Raw genomic sequence first — 14,497 nt, forward strand, 5'->3', positions numbered from 1 at the left:
CTCACAGTGCAATCAGTGTTTTGGGGGAACAGTATGTGTGATGATACCATAAAAATGCAGAATATATCTCATCTATCAATTCATAGATTTTTGTTATTTTTCTATTTCAATGTTTCTGCAAGTTTCTGCCTACTAAAATGGCGCCATGACATACTACGGTTTTTAGGGTCGAGTGGTCTACCTTGCTCCTCTAGTATCTTTGAGTAAGACTGGTGGGGGAACTGGGAATGGGGAGGGGATGGAGAGAGAGGGAAAGCAAGGGCTATTTGAAGTTGGAGAAGTCAACGTTCATACGGGCGGCACGGTGGCGCAGCGGTAGAGTTGCTGCCTTACAGCGAATGCAGCGCCGGAGACCCAGGTTCGATCCTGACTACGGGTGCTGTACTGTATGGAGTTTGTACGTTCTCCCCGTGACCTGCGTGGGTTTTCTCCGAGATCTTTGGTTTCCTCCCACACTCCAAAGACGTACAGGTTTGTAGGTTAATTGGCTGGGCAAATGTTTTTTTTTAAATTGCCCCTAGTGTGTGTAGGATAGTGTTAATGTGCGGGGATCGCTGGGCGGCGCGGACCCGGTGGGCCGAAGGGCCTGTTTCTGCGCTGTATCTCTAAAAAAAGAAATACCGCTGGGCTGCAAGCTATCCAATCGAAATATGAGGTGCTGTTCCTCCAATTTGCGCTGGGCCTCACTCACTCTGACCACTTTACAATCCATCAGCAGTGATTGGAGTGCCAAGGGTTGCAAAGAAAAGCCTCTCTGATAACTACAGGTTGCATTCCCCTGAGGAGCAGGGATCAGGTCTGTCTTCACGTTGCTGTTAAAATGGCAGCGTTGCCTCTGGCCTCTGTGTTAATGCTATTCTCTCCACTGACCTGGATATCCCCGCTCAAATTGTCCTCTTTATTTGAGGAACTCCAAGGTCGCGAGGCTGGTCGAAGTTCAACAGCTGAGTAACATGAGAAAAGAGGCAGAAAATCCACAAACAGCGAGAACATAGGAACGATAAAAGCAGGTCGTTGCCAGAGGCTGATGGTGATCTGATCCAAAATTCAATGGTGTTTTATTAGTCACATATGCAACTGCGCAGTGAAATTCTTGTTGCATATACTACACTGTTAGAGAGTTGTGGGGCCACAGAGATATATCAAGCACACTATGTTCTTGGCAGCCATTAAGTGCCTTTCCATCCTAATCCTAAAAAACAGTATTTGGTCCCCAGCCTTCGACGGTGGTTCAGGTGCTTGTCCAGATACATTGCAGGTGCTGGGGGAGTGCCAGCCTTCAGCGTGCCATCCTTGAGTCGACTGCTGCAAGGAGCTGCCACTTCTGCAGACCACAAGCACCAATGCTGCCTTCAGGCACCAATGCTGCCTGCTGCCTGTGGTCCAGCCCTGTTGGTCAGGATGCAGCAAGATGCAGCTTACACGAGATCCGACGCAAAGCAGAAAGTGCTGGAAGCACCTGGGTGGCATTGGTGCGACACGTTGGCACAGCGGTAGAGTTGCTGCCTTACCATGCCAGGGACCTGGTTCGATCCTGACTACGGGTGCTGTCAGTGTGGAGTTTGTACGTTCTCCCCGTGACAATAGACAATAGATAATAGACAATAGACAATAGGTGCAGGAGTAGGCCATTCGGCCCTTCGAGCCAGCACCGTCATTCACCGTGATCATGGCTGATCATCCACAATCAGTACCCCGTTCCTGCCTTCTCTGCGTAGGTTTTCTCCGGGTGCTCCAGTTTCCTCCCACACTCCAAAGGTTTGTAGGTTAATTGGCTTCGGTAAACAAAATTGTAAATTGTCCCTATTGTGTAGGATAGTACTAGTGTACGGGGTGATCGCTGGTCGGCGTGGACTCGGTGGGCCGAAGGGCCTGTTTCCGCGCTGTATATCTTTCTCTGACGTTTAAAGTCCAAATCGAAGGTATTTATTCACAAAATGCTGGAGTAACTCAGCAGGTCAGGCAGCATCTCAGGAGAGAAGGAATGGGTGACGTTTCGGGTCGAGACCCTTCTTCAGACAGATGTCAGATTCAGACAGATGTCAGACAGACCCTTCTTCGAGACCCTTCTTCAGACACAGATGTCAGGTGTGAGATTCTTCAGACATCAGTCTGAAGAAGGGTCTCGACCCGAAACGTCACCCATTCCTTCTCTCCTGAGATGCTGCCTGACCCGCTGAGTTATTCCAGCATTTTGTGAACAAATACCTGTAATCACCTTGATATCTCCTGTGGCAGCTCGTTCCATTGACCCACCACCCACTGTGTGAAGAGGTTGCCTCTTAGGTTTCCCACTGAGAGCAGCACGGTGGCACAGCGGGTAGAGCTGCTGCCTCACAGCGCCAGAGACCCGGTTCGATCCTGACCTCGAGTGCTGTCTGTGTGGAGTTTGCACGTTCTCCCTGTAACCGTGTGGGTTCCATCTGGCAAGAATTGTCCAGGTCATCCCAATGATTCCAAGTGATTTCACTGTTGATTGCGATCGTGCAGAGGGAACAGTTCAGCCTCTGAATCGGTGGGACTTCACGATTAGCTGTGGGTGTGCGTCCACTGCATGTTACTGCCTGTTTCGTGGAGTGAGCGCAGGTAACGCTGACAGATTCACCACTGATACATCGGCCATGAATGGCCAGAGAACGCTAAAGTAACTGGCCACAAAATCCTTTGGCCTCTGGGACTAATTCCAAGTTGGCGGACTGGAAGTTCCTTCGAATTACACAGAGTGCCAAATAAAATGTCTCTGACAGTCTTACCCGTCAGATGTGGGTGAATGACCCTCGGCAGTCACTGTCTGCACCTCGATCCACAATCACAGTCCATGAGTGGGAGACGGTGGGGGAAAACGCGAGACTTTCGTTTTTTGTTCGCTTGGAGATGCAACGCGGAAACAGGCCCGACGGCCCACCGAGTCCACGCCGACCAGCGATCCCTGCACTCGCGCCAACTTGTTCACTCAGAGGGTGCTGGGTATATGCACCGAGCCGCCAGAGGAGGTAACTGAGGCAGGAACTACAACAACATGTAAAAGACACTTATATAAGAAAATAACTGCTGATGCTGGTACAAATCGAAGGTATTTGTTCACAGAATGCTGGAGTAACTCAGCGGGACAGGCAGCATCTCGGGAGAGAAGGAATGGGTGACGTTTCGGGTTGAGACCCTTCTTCAGACTGATGTCGGGGGGGCGGGACAAAGGAAGGATATAGGTGGAGACGGGAAGATAGAGGGAGATCTGGGAAGGGGAGGGGAAGAGAGGGACAGAGGAACTATCTAAAGTATGAACAACGCTCGACACCTGCGCTCGGTCCGCCTTAACCAATCTGATCTCCTGGTGGCCGAGCACTTCAACTCCCCCTCCCACTCCCAGTCTGACCTTTCTGTCATGGGCCTCCTCCAGTGCCATAGTGAGGCCCACCGGAAATTGGAGGAACAGCACCTCATATTTCACTCGGGGCAGCTTGCAGCCCAGTGGTATGAACATTGACTTCTCCAACTTTAGATAGTTCCTCTGTCCCTCTCTTCCCCTCCCCCTTCCCAGATCTCCCTCTATCTTCTTGTCTCCACCTATATCCTTCCTTTGTCCCGCCCCCCTGACATCAGTCTGAAGAAGGGTCTCGACCCGAAACGTCACCCATTCCTTCTCTCCCGAGATGCTGCCTGACCTGCTGAGTTACTCCAGCACTTTGTGTGTAAAAGACACCTGGACAGGTACATGGATAGGAATGGCTCAGAGGGACTTGGGCCAAATTGGGTTAATGGGATTAGCATAGATGGGGCATCTTGGTTGGCATGGACGAGTTGGGCCGAAGGTCCTGTTTCTGTGCTGTACGACTCGAATACTTATGTTGAGGAGCAGATTAACGGGTGAGGTCAAGTAACCACTCGGCTTTGACTAATTATGGGGCCGTCATTGGCAGTACATTTAATCTCCCTGTCCTCATCTCACGCCTTGAGGAGCACAGATTAAAACACAAAGGGAAATGGGTCAGGCAGCATCTGTGGAAGATATGGACAGATGACGTTCCGGGTCGGGACCCTTCTTTAGATTGATTGTAATTGGAGGGGGAGAAAGCTGAATGGGACAAAGCCTGGCAAGTGATAGGTGGATATCTAACGCTACTCAATAACCAAAGGTCTGTAGCCTCCTTTTGCTCTGGTATTTTATTTCATTCACATGTTTAAACTATAATGTTTTATTCTTAATTGTTTACTGTATGTCGTGTTTACTTGCGAGCAAAGCACCAAAGAAAATTCCTTGCACGTATACATACTTGGCTAATGTAAGAAAATAACTGCAGATGCTGGTACAAATCGAAAGTATTTGTTTCACAAAATGCTGGAGTAACTCAGCAGGTCAGGCAGCATCTCGGGAGAGAAGGAATGGGTGACGTTTCGGGTCGGGACCCTTCTTCAGACTTCTTCATGCTTCATACTTGGCTAATAAAATGTATTCAATTTGAGGAAGATGCAATAAGGCTGCAGGGTGACTTGGACAGGTTGTGTGAGTGGGCGGATACATGGCAGATGCAGTTTAATGTAGATAAGTGTGAGGTTATTCACTTTGGAAGTAAGAATAGAAAGGCAGATTATTATCTGAATGGTGTCAAGTTAGGAGGAGGGGGAGTTCAACGAGATCTGGGTGTCCTAGTGCATCAGTCAATGAAAGGAAGCATGCAGGTACAGCAGGCAGTGAAGAAAGCCAATGGAATGTTGGCCTTCGTAACAAGAGGAGTTGAGTATAGGAGCAAAGAGGTCCTTCTACAGTTGTACCGGGCCCTGGTGAGACTGCACCTGGAGTACTGTGTGCAGTTTTGGTCTCCAAATTTGAGGAAGGATATTCTTGCTATGGAGGGCGTGCAGCGTAGGTTCACTAGGTTAATTCCCGGAATGTCGGGATTGTCGTATGTTGAAAGGCTGGAGCGATTGGGCTTGTATACACTGGAATTTAGAAGGATGAGGGGGGATCTTATTGAAACATATAAGATAATTGGGGGATTGGACACATTAGAGGCAGATAACATGTTCCCAATGTTGGGGGAGTCCAGAACAAGGGGCCACAGTTTAAGAATAAGGGGTAGGCCATTTAGAACGGAGATGAGGAAGAACTTTTTCAGTCAGAGAGTGGTGAAGGTGTGGAATTCTCTGCCTCAGAAGGCAGTGGAGGCCAGTTCGTTGGATGCTTTCACGAGAGAGCTGGATAGAGCTCTTAAGGATAGCGGAGTGAGGGGGTATGGGGAGAAGGCAGGAACGGGGTACTGATTGAGAGTGATCAGCCATGATCGCATTGAATGGCGGTGCTGGCTCGAAGGGCTGAATGGCCTACTCCTGCACCTATTGTCTATTGTCTAATTCAATTCAATTCAATACAGGTGAGCAGATTTCCTCTTCTCCCCTCTCCCATCAGGCAAGAGGTACAGAAGTGTGAAAACGCACACCTCCAGATTCAGGGACAGTTTCTTCCCAGCTGTTATCAGGCAACTGAACCATCCTACCACCAACTAGAGAGCGGTCCTGTGCTACCATCTACCTCATTGGAGATCCTCGGACTATTTTGAATTGGACTCTACTGGACTTTATCTTGCACTAAATGTCATTCTCTTCATCATGTGTCTGTAAACTGTGGGCAGCATGATTGTAATCATGTCCAGTGAATAGTCAATTGTGTTTTATTTGTCATGTATGCAACTGCGCAGTGAAATTCATTTTGCATATATTACACATGCGGACTCCACAGTTTAAGAATAAGGGGTAGGCCATTTAGAACGGAGATGAGGAAAAACTTTTTCAATCAGAGAGTTGTGAATCTGTGGAATTCTCTGCCTCAGAAGGCAGTGGAGACCAATTCTCTGAATGCATTCAAGAGAGAGCTAGATAGAGCTCTTAAGGATAGCGGAGTCAGGGGGTATGGGGAGAAGGCAGGAACGGGGTACTGATTGAGAATGATCAGCCATGATCACATTGAATGGCGGTGCTGGCTCGAGAGGCCGAATGGCCTACACCTGCACATATTGTCTATTGTCTATTGTCTATTGTCTATTTTTGGCACCGTTATTCAAAGTCCAAAGTCTAGTCGGCCCACACGTGCTGTCTGTACGGAGTTTGTACGTTCTCCCCGTGACCTGCGTGGGTTTTCTCCAGGAGCTCCGGTTTCCTCCCACACTCCAAAGACGTGCAGGTTTGTAGGCTAATTGGCTTCAGTTAAAAAACTGTAAATTGTCCCTTGTGTGTGTAGGATAGTGCTAGTGTGCGGGGTGATCGCTGGTCGGCGCGGACTCGGTGGGCCGAAGGGCCTGTTTCCGCGCTGTATTTCTAAACTAAACTAAACAAAACTAAATGATAAGGAGCAAAGCAGTAAATTGTATGTAGAGGGTGAATGAAGAAGCATCTTCTCCTCAGGACAACAAACAATCTCTGAACGGTTGTGGGTCAGGGGAATAGTTTGCCTCAGACCCACATCTACATTCCTGTGTATTACACAGTAAATACTCAGCATGAGAGGGGGTGGGGGGGGGGGGGGGGGGGCAGGGGTGGGGGGGGGGGGGGCGGGAAATGTTGAATTTACTGCCTTAGGGAACGGCTTTACACGTCAATAAAGCATAATTTCACCCTATCGGTGACCATGTTAATAGTTCCTTTCAGCTATAAGCGAGTTGTTGACTGTTTAATTTGCTGTAAAGTTTATCAGTCGAGTGAGACTACAACAATCTGTCCCAATCTAAATACGAGCGGTAATTAATAGCACGCAGAGAGGAACGCCATCACTCAGATTTTCAAAAATACACCATTTGCAAGTTGTCAGTAAAATAAACAATATTAACATTCGGTGGCAAGAGGGCATGGAAATGCCTCTTTTCTTTCTGAGATTGGTAAAAGGATAATTCCGGTTTGACTGCTTATGGAGAGGCTGCTTGAGAAAAAGCCCGAAGGATGACATTTGTATTGTTTGCCACATTACTGCGTGACTTTTATCCAATTTAAGAAAAGGCCAAATTGCACTTGTAATTCACCCAGATCCACATCTTTAATATTACGTGGGAGCAAAGTTAAAGAACACTAATGATGCCTGTCGGGGCCAGCCCATCGAAGTGGGGCCCATAGGTTGCTTATGGCCTCGCAGTGAACCTCATCAGCCTTTGACAGGTTGTTGCCCTTGGCCACCAGAGATGTGATCATGATGAGAGCAGTCTGTGTGTTCATTATGCTGCCTGAGCCTCCGCCAATCGTGCTCCACTCCAAAGAGCTTACATTTTGAAATAGTATTTCCTTTGATTTATAGCGTAAGCAATGGAAGCCTAGACCTGACAACCACCATCAATATTTTCGGATTTCTTTTCAATCTTGCGTTCCACTGTCAGAATGGCTTGGAGCTTTTCAGTTTAGTAATAGCAATTACCGTAGCATTTCATTGCAGGCCAATATATTAAAGCACTTCTTATGACTGGATTGGTTTCAAAACAAAACAAAAAAAAAGTGGGTTGCTAGCTGTTACAATATAATTTGGATTAAATTAAAATACAGTTCAGAAAGCCTGCACATTCATCTTGCAATGACTCAGACAGAGGTATTAAATTGCCAGGCCCACAAAATCATTGTCACGCTGTCAATAAAGACTTGCTCATTTTAAATATACCAGCACATGGAAGTATCTGTCTCTGCTCCCTTAACCAAAAGTAATATTCCTAAGTTAGATCAAGGATCCGATGCAAATGGACATAAAGGCCGATATTCCCCAGGAAATAGTTGCCGGCAACATCTGGCTGTAGTTTGAATACAAACTTAGCGCAGGTTTAAAAATAAAGTTCATTGCAAACTAATTCCAGATATCATTGAGTCTGAAGAAGGGTCCCAACCTGAAGTGTCACCTGTCCATGTTCTCCAGAGATGCTGCCCGTACAACTAGCAACTCACCTAGGTCGGGCTGAGTTACTCCAGTTGAGTCACTCCAGCACTTTGCATCTGTTTTTGTAAACCGGCATCTGCAGTTCCTTTTTGTCTACATTCTTCCCCAGATTTAGTTATTTTAGTTTAGTTTAGAGATACAGAGCACGGAAACAGGCACTTCAACCCAATGTCAATGCTGATCACAAAACCCACAGTCCCATTGTCCTGTGCTTGGCCCATCTCCCTCCAAAACTTTTCTATATGTGAACTGTCCAAATGTCTTTTAAATGTTGTCGTAGTACCTGCCACAACTACCTCCTCTGGCAGCTTGTTCCATGTACCCACCACCCTCTGAATGAAAAGGGTTGCTCCTCAGGTCTTTCCTTTCTCACCTTAAACCTATGTCCTCAAGACTTTGATTCCCCTACTCTGAGTAAAAGATTCTGTGCATTCATCCTATCTATTCCGAAACAGGCCCTTCGGCCCACCGAGTCTGTGCCGACCAGCGGTCCCCCCGTACATGAGCACTATCCTATGCAATAGGGACAATTTACAATCTTTACCGAAGCCAATCAGCCTACAAACCCGCACGTCTTTGGAGTGATATTAATCATTCTTTCCAAAGCACCAAGCGAGGTGCAACACCGACTAACCCATCAGTGCAATGCATCACTCCAGATTCTACTGGCAGACGGGGAGAGGTGAAGTTATTTTCAACAATGCTGCATACACTGCAGGACTCTGTTTATCAAAGCTGTGTGTGCAGACTCAGTGTTGATACCCTGCTCCAACACCCTGAAGCACACATCGCTGAGATGTAAGGACATCCAATTTGCTCAGAGCGTTCCAACATGACAGCAACAGCAGTTATCTGTTCAACATCCTTGACCCTGCGCCACCAGTCACCATGTCCCACGTAGCAACAAAGAACTGCAGATGCTGGTTAATACACAAAAGGACGCAAAGTGCTGGAGTAACGGTAGGTCGGGCAGCATCTCTGGAGAACATGGATAGCTGATGTTTCGGGTCGAGACCCTTCTTCAGGCTGAAGAGTTACTCCAGCACTTTGTATCCTCAACATGTCTCATGGCTGATCTTCCACCTCATTTTCCTGCCTTATCCCCGCTTCCTTCAATCCCTTTAATATCCAAAATCCCACCATAGAAACCAAGAATAGTTAGACCCAAGTTAGAGTCAATGATATCTGCACCAGGTCTTTCACCAGGGATACCTGGTCAGAGATTCACACAGCACGGAAACAGGCACTTCAACCCAATATCCATGCCAACCAAAAAACCCACAGTCCCATTGTCCTGTGCTTGGCCCATCTCCCTCCAAAACCTTTCTATATGTGAACTGTCCAAATGTCTTTTAAATGTTGTCGTAGTACCTGCCACAACTACCTCCTCTGGCAGCTTGTTCCATGTACCCACCACCCTCTGAATGAAAAGGGTTGCTCTTCAGGTCTTTCCTTTCTCACCTTAAACCTATGTCCTCAAGACCTTGATTCCCCTACTCTGAGTAAAAGATTCTGTGCATTCATCCTATCTATTCCACTCATGGTTTTATACAGCTCGTTTAGATCACCCCTCAGCCTCCAAGGAATAAAGTCCTAACCTGTCCAGCCTCCCCCTGCAGCTCAGGCCCACAAGTCCCGGCAAAATCCTTGTAAATCTTCTCTGTACTTTTTGCTACTTAATAACACCCAAACCTATAGCTGATTGATCAAAACAGAACACAATACTCCAAATGCAACCTCACCAACGCTTTATACAACTGTATATAATGTCCCAACTTCTATAGGCAACCGTGACTGATGAAAGCCAATGAACCGAAAGCCTTCTGGACCAGTCTGTCGACCTGTGTAGCCGTACACTGTGGACGGTTTGGTTGTGATCACGTATAATCCTTTTGCTGACTGTGCAGCATGCAACAACAAAACCTTTTCACTGTACCTCAGCACACGTGACAACAATAAACTAAATAAAATGAAACAAATCTCCCCTCAGCTTTCCCTGCATTAAACTTCATCTGCCAAACCTCTGCCCATCCCACGAGCCCATTCAGATCCTACTGTAAACAATTCCTGTCTATTTGCTGCTCACAGCGCCGGTTCATTTTGTATCATCTTCAAGTATGGGCCATTAATATGAATATAGAAAAAATGAACATGAAAAAAAGCAGTTGCCCGAATGTCATACGCTGGGGAATTCCCTTTGGCCCAGTCTGAGACCCGACCAGTCACCACCGCCCTCTGTTGTCTATCACTCAGCCAACCAAAATGTCACCTATCCTCTTTCTCCATTGATGCTGTCTGACCCGCTGAGTTACTCCAGCCCTTTGTGTCTATCTTTGGTATAAACCACGCCTTTGTAGTTGTGTCAAAGCCTGTCATGTGGCACTTTATGAAAAGCCCTCTTGACACCCAGGCAGCTCAAACGCCCAGGGTAGAAGGAGACTGCAAAACGCATGGGGATTGCCCAGTCCATCACGGGTACTGACCTCTCCACCATCGAAGGGATCTATAAGAGGAGCTGATTCAAAAGGCAGCCAGCATCATCAAGGACTCACATCACCCTGGCCACGCTCTCATTTAGACTTTAGACATTAGACTTTAGCGATACAGCGTGGAAACAGGCCCTTCTGCCCACCAAGTCCACACCGACCAGCAATCACTCAGTATACTAGCACTACCCTACACACTAGGGACAATTTACAATTTTACCGAAGCCAATTGACTTATAATCCTGTATGTCTTTGGAGTGTGGGAGGAAACCGGAGCACCCAGAGAAAACCCACGTGGTCACAGGGAGAATGTACAAACTCCACACAGACAGCACCCGTAGTCTGGTTTGAAATTCTATACCATCTCAAGAAGGTAAATGAGTCTGAAAACTGTGACATCCAGGTTCGGGAACAGCTTCTTCCCAACAACCATCAGGCTCCTGAACACTCCAAACTCCAACGAAACTCCCATCAGCCATGATCAGCCATGATCATATTGAATGGCGGTGCAGGCTCGAAGGGCCGAATGGCCTACTCCTGCACCTACTTTCTATGTTTCTATGTTTCTAACTACAAACTATTTGGGTTACATTGGGGCCTTCGGGCTTTGTTTTGTTTTTGCACGATATTGGTTTTATTGAACTTTATTTTGTTTGTTTATTACATTATTTATTAAGAACTGTGTTTACAAACCTGTTGTGATGCTGCAAGTACGAATTTCATTGTTCCGTTCCAATACATATGGCAATAAAACTACCCTTGATTCTTGACTCAGATAGGCCACCTCAACCTCAGCACCACGTCAACTAAATCCATTGTCACATCGAACAACAGGTAAAGAGTAATTTGCTTCAAATAAAACATGCCAGCTTACCTTTGTTCATGATATGCCCCCGGGGGGAGGGGGGGGGGGTGATTAATCCAGAACCAGGTCGATGTTTTGAAAGCTCTCCCTCTACCATGTCCAAATGACTCTACCTGCAGCAACTGGCCTTCCTCCAGGCCTCGGACTTGGGCAAGGCAGTCACGTTTGCTTCTCTCCGTCCTCAGATACAACCCTGTGAACAAAGAGGTTTAGGTTTACGTTTATGATAGACCGGATTTAGAACTTTTGAAATGGTGCCAAAAGATGGCGGTCGGTGCCTGCGTGCATGATACATGCAACTTCACTGTGCAGTTGCACATGCGACTAACAAACCACCTTTGATCCATTGATTCATGAAACCATTGAACGTGTACCGAGGTGCAGTGAAAGTCTTTGGGACGATGTGGGAGTAAACCAGGATACCAGGCAGCATTCCAGTAAACCTAAGGTAGACACAAAATGGCGGAGTAACTCAGCAGGACAAGTCGTATATCTCTCTCGATAGAAGGAATGAGTGACGTTTCAGGTCGAGACCCTTCTTCTGGTAAACTTCTTCTGCACCTTCTCCAAAGCCTCCCCATCTCATTGTAGAGGTATGTACAATTACAACATTTAAAAGACACATGAATTGGCACAAGGTTTAGAGGGATTGGGAACAAACGCAGGTGAATGGGACTTACTCAGCTAGATGACATGGTCAGCATAGATAAGTGGGCTGAAGGGCCTGTTTCCATGCTGTATGGCTCTATGAATCTCTGAGGGAAGGTTGCTGATGCTGAGATATGTTATTTGAAATGGAGATCGAGGAGGGAGCTGTATTAAACTATAAGGAGCCTGCTTTCCTGAGCATGTGTCATGAATTGGAAGTGAGAGGGTGAAGGTAATTCAGAAGGAGATGGAGGGTGAAAAGTGTTTGCGCCAAGAGAGATGGTTTCTGGAATCCAGCTCCTGGAAGGGAGGTCCTAGTTGGAAATCCACATCTCATTCCTGGAAAAACACTAGTGAGATTTAACCTCCACGGCTACAGGCCCAAAGTGGGTCAGTAGATGGGGTCAGATGGGACGAACGGCCTCAATTTCTCTGCCTCCATAAGTTCAATGTCTCCTTGCTGGAATGGGGTGACCAGAAGTGCACACAGACTCCAAACGATTGCCGTTCCGTGGACTGAGTGAGTAAATAACCTCCTTCGACGCCGTGGTGATTCATGGTTCTCCACAGAGCAATAGGGCCCTGCACACACGGCAATTCCTCAGGCCATGATTTTAGACTTTCTGCCTTGCCTGATCAACTAACCTGCCTGATGGGTTAATCGGAACCCAAACTACTATTTACATCTTTTACGTAATTTAGGGATTGTAAATGAGCCTGTTTCAAAATGTGAATTCGTAGAATGGATGAATGCACGTTCACAATGGGCACATTGTTCTCACGTCACACTGAGTAGATGCAAACCACAGTAACCTTTCCTCATCATGGATAAGTATCATTTTATAAAATATATGTTGTCGTTCACTTCTTTTTAGAAAAAGTATAATAACAAGGCCAAACAATAGTAATTATTAATTGTGCCAAGTGTCGCTGGCTGTTGGCGTGTGCTGTCTCTTTTAATGCCTGGTTTGTTTCCCAGCTGAAGCTTAACAGCATTGCACACAAGTTTAGTTTAGTTTAGTTTAGATTAGAGATACAATGCAGAAACAGGCCCTTTGGCCCTTCAAGTCCGCACTGTCCAGTGATCGTACACCCACTAACGACAATTTATACCAAGCCAATTAACCTACAAACCTGTGCATCTTTGGAGTGTGAAAGGAAACAGAAAATCTCGGAGAAAACCCATGCAGGTCACAGGGAGAACGTACAAACTCCGTACAGACGGCACCCGTAGTCAGGATCGAACCCGGGTCTCTGGCCTTGAAAGGCAGTAGCTCTACTGCTGCGCCACCGTGCCGCCCTTTCAGAAATGTTAAACTGAGGGAACAAACTAGTGTGGACGCACAGACACAGTGAACCACTGATCTCAGAGCATAAGACACAAGCAGAAGAAGCTTTTTGTCCCGTTTACCTGATCTACCATTTCTATAAGCAAGCACAGAGTGCCGGAGGAACTCAGCGGGTCAGGCAGCGAATGTGAAGGGAATGGACACACAACGTTTCAGGTCGGGACCCTTCTTCAGATTGATGGCCTATTCCCTCCACAGATGCTGCCTGACCCACTGAGTTCCTCCAGCACTTTGTGTTTGTTCAAGATTCCAGCATCTGCAGTTTTTTGTGTCACCATTTCAATAGGTTGATCTTCGACCCAACGCTATTTTCCTACACTAATTCAATATCCCGTTGCCTCACTCACCCACACCTGCAACGGGCCCCAACTATACTTTATTTAGCAACAATATCCCTTAGTTCTTTTAAAGGTTTATTGATCTGGTAATTGAACTCCACAGCCATTTGTTGCTTCCCAAAGTGGCGCAGCGGTAGAGTTGCTGCCTTGCAACTCCACAGACCTGGCCGGGTTCAATCCTGACCATGGGTGCTGCCTGCACGGAGTTTGTACGTTCTCCCTGTGATTGCGTGGGCACCAGCTGTTGCCACCAGTTTCCCTTCCTGCATTCACTTCAAACTCACCGGAAGATTCATTACATTCTTGTCAAACGTCCTTTGTTTAATTTAGGTTAGGGATACAGCACAGAAACCGGCCTGACACCCCACCGAGTCGACACTTACCAGCGCCCACCCGTTCACTCTAGTTCCATGTAGTCCCACTTTCGTATCCACTCCCTACACACTAGGGGCAATTTACAGAGGCCAAATAGCTTACAAACCTGCACGTGTTTGGAATGTGGGAGGAAACCGGAGCACCCGGAGGAAACCCACGCGGTCACAGGGAGAACACACAAACTGCATGCAGTTGAGGCTGTTCGTCCCATCTGACCCCATCTACTGACCCACTCTGGGCCTGTAGCCGTGGAGGTTAAATCCCGAGGTCGGGATCGAACCCAGGTCTCTGGCGCTGTTAGGCAGCAGCTGCGCCACTGGGCCATCTTAAATAATAAAGGGAATCGTAAGAATGTTGGTGTACTAATAGTAGCATCCAACAGTCCCAAACCTCTGCCAGTCCAGCCCCAACAAAGTCCCCAGTGTGGGGATTTATGGTATTGTATTACAGTGGGTTGCCGCTAGAATACTGTATCCAATTCACCACATCACAACAGGTTGACAACACTTGAGGCTACAAGGGAAATTTATTACAGA

The sequence above is a fragment of the Rhinoraja longicauda genome, chromosome 31 (genome assembly GCF_053455715.1).
Source record: "Rhinoraja longicauda isolate Sanriku21f chromosome 31, sRhiLon1.1, whole genome shotgun sequence".
Classification (NCBI taxonomy): domain Eukaryota; kingdom Metazoa; phylum Chordata; class Chondrichthyes; order Rajiformes; family Arhynchobatidae; genus Rhinoraja; species Rhinoraja longicauda.